Here is a 5,414-nt window from a genome sequence, read left to right as displayed (position 1 = left end):
TTGTCCTCAGATTTCGTTAAAAGACAAACGCTCATGGAGTATTCTATACGTGAGTTTTCAATCAACTAATCTCAACACTGGTCTACTAAGGAAAGAATATTTGGTAGAATTACAGATGAAAATCATCTCATTTAAATTATAAAAAATGTTCATTTGAGTACAAGCGTTTTTACTTTTAGAGCATCTCTATCGTCAACTAATATTTATCAAGGTACAAACTAATCAAATAGTTCTTAATCATGGTTTTGTCTTTCCCTATCATTAACTGGTTTATTAAGTGCTCACTGGAGCATTTTTGTTTGTTTGTTATTTTTTATTGAGGTATAATTGACTTACAATACTATATAAATTTCCAGTTTTGAGCTCACCATTTTTAAAGATTATACTTTACTATAATTATTTATAGTTGGCTATATTCCCTGTGTTATAAAATATACCCTTGTAACTTATTTTATATATAATAGTTTGTACCTCCTAATCCTCTAGCCCTACCTTTCCCCTCCCCCTTCCCTCTCCCCACTGGTAACCACTTTGGATATGTACCCAGGAGTGGAATTGCTGGATCATATGGTAGTTCTGTTTTTAGTTTTTTTAGGAACCTCCATACTATTTTCCACTGTGGCTGCACCAATTTACATACACACCAATAGTGTTCAGAGGTTCCCTTTTCTCCACATCCTCACTAACATTTGTTATTTGTGTTCTTTTTGATGATAGCCATTCTGACAGGTGTGAGGTGATATCTCATTGTGGTTTTGACGTTCATTTCTCTGATGATTAATGATGTTGAGCATCTCTTTATGTGCCAGTTGGCCATCTGTATGTCTTCTTTGGAAAAATGTCTATTCAAGTCTTCTGCCCATTTTTTAACCACTTTGTTTATTTTATTGATACTGAGTTATATGAGCTGTTTATATGTTTTGGAAATTAACCCCTTATTAGTTATATCATTTGAAAATATTTCCTTTCATTCAGTAGGTTGTCTTTTTGTTTTGTCAATGGTTTCCTTTGCTGTAAAAAGCTTTTAAGTTTAATTAGGTCCCATTTGTTTATTTTTTGCTTTTGTTTCCTTTGCCTTAGGAGATAGATCCAAAAAAATATTGCCGCAATTTATGTTAAAGAGTGTTCTGCCTATGTTTTCTTCTAGTAGTTTATGGTTTCTGTTCTTACATTTAGGTTTTTAATCCATTTTGAGTTTATCTTTGCATGTGGTGTTATAGAGTGTTCTAATTTCATTCTTTTAAATGTAGCTGTCCCGTTTTCCCAGCACCACTTTTTTTTTTTAATGGAGATTTTTTTCTTTATTCAGAAACTTAAGACTTGGGTACATCAAATAAAACCAATTTCTGGGGGAAAAAAATCAAAATCCACAACAGAAAAAAAAAAAGTTAACACTGTCTGGGCCATATCAGAACCCAGAGTATATATTCTTTTCATTGAAAATGTCTAGGCATTTCATAATTGACCTTTTGATATGAAGTGACCTATAATATTTTCAATTTGTCGTTCTTGGTGTTGAGGTCCATAGGACAAGCTAGGAAGTCTTCAAACCTTGAGCTGAATTCCATGAGGGGTTATTTGGCTTTTGAATCGGTCTGTCCTTGTCTAAGAGATAGCAGCAGCAACAGCGCCCACCTTCTGGGCAGCTTCTTTCTTAGCATGATGAGCCTGTAGGACTGTCACATCTTTATCTACCTTGGAGCAGAGAGATTCGGGGGACTCCAGCATGTGCAGCAGCGTAGAGCTGTCAATCCTCAGCAGCATTCCCATAATCTTCCCAGCCAGGTTTGAGTGCATGGTCTAGATGAGCGGGAACAAACGTTCACCCAGCATCTGCTTCTGTTCCTTGGGGGGGGCGGGGGGAGGGGAGCGCTGCGGTCAGCACAGAGGCAGTCAGCGGCTACTGCCCCTGCACATGGACCACAGGCTGGGGTGCCTACAGGGGCTGGATGGCAGGGTGAGGGCTGCGGACACTGGAGGCGTATTCGTAAGGTGCAACGGCCCAAGGAGCAGCCGCAGCAACAGCAGCACAAGGCGCTAAGTTCTGCACAGCTGTGGGAACTCACAGACTCACAGCTGTCAGTCAGCCCTTGCTGGGCAACACCAGCCCCACCAAAGTCCATAGCCAAGCAGTCCGGGCACTCAGACCTGACTCTCTGAGCGGTTGTAGAGAGGCCACGAGAGGCCAGAGCATTACCAGTTGGAGCCAGATGGCGAAGAGCTGGATGAGGCCCAGACTGGCGTATAGCACTTGGCATTCCTTGGAAGCCTTGAGGTCTCCCACGTTGCTGCCAGCGTGGATTAGGCCTCAGCTGTGCTAACTGGTTAGGTGTGTAATATGGAGGTCCTCCCTGAGCCTGTGGAACTGCTGGCACAAAGTAGCTCCCAGCTGCATGCTGGAACTGATTTAAGATGGTATTGGCAGGGAGAGCTCTCATCACAGCCACCCGCTGCATATACTGGTTGGTCAGGTGAGCCTTTTTCTCTTCCTTTCTCTGGGCCAGGGTGACATACAGTGACTTGGAGCCCATGATGCATCCACTCAGTGACTGCTTTGGTTGCCTCTTCAGGGATGAGGAGCAGACAAAGCCAAACCTTTGCTTCTCCCATCCTCCAGCATCACCTTAGCACTGGTGATTGATCCTACTGGGCATATACCCTGAGAAAACCATAATTCAAAAAGATACATGGGGCTTCCCTGGTGGCACAGTGGTTAAGAATCCACCTGCCAATGCAGGGGACACGGGTTCAAGCCCTGGTCCGGGAAGATCCCACATGCCATGGAGCAACTAAGCCCGTGCACCACAACTACTGAGCCTGCGCTCTAGAGCTCGTGAGCCACAACTACTGAGCCTGCGTGCCTAGAACCCATGCTCCTCAACAAAAGCCACTGCAATGAGAATCCCACCCCCCGCAACGAAGAGTAGCCCCTGCTCTCTGCAACTAGAGAAAGCCCGTGCACAGCAATAAAGACCCAACACAGACCCCAAAAATTAATTAATTAATTTTTTTAAAATGATAACACTTTAAAAAAAAAGATGCATGTACTATAATGTTCACTGCAGCACTATTTACAATAGCCAGGACATGGAAGCAACCTAAATGTCCATCAACAGATGAATGGATAAAGAAGATGTGGCAGATATATACAATGGAATATTACTCAGCCATAAAAAGGAAAGAAATTGAATTATTTGTAGTGAGGTGGATGGACCTAGAGTCTTTCATATGGAGTGAAGTAAGTCAGAAAGAGAAAAACAAATACCATATGCTAATGCATATATATGGAATCCAAAAAAAAATGGTACTGATGAACCTAGTGGCAGGGCAGGAATAAAGACGCAGACGTAGGGAATGGACTTGAGGACACGGAGGGGGAAGGGGAGGCTAGGACGAAGTGTGAGAGTAGCATTGACGTACATACACTACCAAATGTAAAATAGATACCTAGTGGGAAGCTGCTGCATAGCACAGGGAGATCAACTCAATGCTCTGTGATGACCTAGAGGGGTGGGATAGGGAAGGTGGGAGGGAGGCTCAAGAGGGAAGGGATATGGGGACATATGTATATGTATAGCTGATTCACTTTGTTGTACAGCAGAAACTAACACGACATTGTAAAGCCATTATACTCCAATAAAGATGTGAAAAAAAAAAGGAGGAAACTCTTAACTTCTCATCATCAATGGTATCACCCAAGTTCTTAATGTAGAGATTGAGCCCCTGATAGCAACTACTTCTTTCCTGTTTCAGCTGTTCAAATTTCAGCTTTAAATCAGCCTGCCATTCCACTTTCTTCTGTGGATGGCCAAAGAAAATTACTTTCCCACTGATTTAGGATTTTCTGTGTATAGTATCATGACATCTGCAAGCAGTGACAGCTTTACTTCGTTCTTTCCAATTTGGATTCCTTTTTTTTTTTCCCTGTCTGATTGCTGTGGCTAGGACTTCCAAAACTATGTTGAATAAAAGTGGTGAGAGTGGACATACTTGTCTTGTTCCTGATCTTAGAAGAAATGCTTTCAGCTTTTCACCATTGAGTATGATGTTAGCTGTGAGTTTATCATATATGGCCTTTATTATGTTAAGGTATGTTCCCTGTATATCACTTTCTGGAGAGCTTTTTATCACAAATGTATGTTGAATTTTATCAAAAGCTTTTTCTGCATTATTGAGATGACAATGTGGTTTTTATTCTTCAATTTGTTAATATATCACATAGATAGATTTGCAGATATTGAACCATACTTGCATCCTTGGGATAAATCCCACTTGATCATGATGTATGACCTTTTTAATGTATTGTTGGATTTGGTTTGCTAATATTTTGTTGAGGATTTTTGCATCTATATTCATCAGTATTATTGACCTGTAATTTTCTTTTTGTGTGATATCTTCATCTGATTTTGGTATCAGGGTGATGCTGGCCTCATAGAATGAGTTCGGAAGTATTTTTTCTTCTGGAATTTTTTGTAATAGTTTGAGAAGAATAGTTGTTAACTCTTCTCTAAGTGTCTAGATGTCTGTTTCCTTTCCCAGGTTAGGGAAGTTTTCAGTTATTATGTCTTCAAATATATTCTCAGCCCCTTTGTCTCTCTCTCCTTCTGGGACTCCTATAATGTGAACTGTCATACACTTGGTGTTGTCCCAGAGATCTCTTACACTGTCCTCATTTCTTTTTATTCTTTTTTTCTTTTTTCTGTTCAACATCAGTGATTTCTACTACTCTGTCTTCTACCTCACTAATCCATTCCTCTGTATCATTTAGTCTACAGCTGATTCCTTCTAGTGTATTTGTCATTTCAGTTACTGTATCCTTCAGTTCTGTTGGTTGTTCTTTATACTTTCAAACACTTTGTTAAAAACTTCAATGTGCACTCATTCTTCTAAACCTGGGACCCCAGGGCCCTGCAGCCAGAGACTCTGAGACCTAGCATCACCTACCAGTGAGCAGGAACCGGCCCCACAATCCCTGGCCCTGCCCACAATCCAGTCTGCTCTAGCCTTGAGACTAGCCTCACCCACCAGTGGGGTGCACTCATTCTTTTCCTGAGGTCTTTGATCATCATTATGACCATTACCCTGAATTCTTTCTCAGGTAGATTTCCTATCTCAGCTTCACTTAGTTCTTCTTCTGGGGTTTTATCTTGTTCCTTAGTTTGGAACATGTTGCTCTGTTGCCTCATTTTGCCCCACTTGCTGTTTTATTTCTATGTAACTGGTAGGTTGGTTATGTTTTCTGACCTTGGAGAAGTGGCCTTTTGTAGGAGACATCCTACATGTCTCTGCAATGTACTCATCTCTAGGGGTGCTCCCCTATGTGGGCTGTGGGGATCCTTCTGTTGTAGTGGGCTGACTCCTGTAGGTGGTCTGGTTGACCTACTTGGCCCTCTGTCCAACTGGCTGCCAAGCCC

At 41.6% G+C, this 5,414-nt stretch overlaps 1 pseudogene; it reads right to left on the bottom strand.

The window, feature by feature from the left end:
• Positions 1 to 1,605: 1,605 nt before the first annotated feature.
• On the bottom strand, positions 1,606 to 5,186 carry LOC113628649 (polyadenylate-binding protein 4 pseudogene; annotated as a pseudogene).
• Between the last annotated feature and the right edge of the window lie 228 nt (positions 5,187 to 5,414).

This window comes from Aethalodelphis obliquidens, unplaced genomic scaffold (genome assembly GCF_003676395.1).
Source record: "Aethalodelphis obliquidens isolate GAN/ISIS:26980383/991018 unplaced genomic scaffold, ASM367639v1 scaffold24, whole genome shotgun sequence".
NCBI lineage: Eukaryota > Metazoa > Chordata > Mammalia > Artiodactyla > Delphinidae > Aethalodelphis > Aethalodelphis obliquidens.
This window is presented reverse-complemented; position numbering and strand designations above follow the sequence as displayed.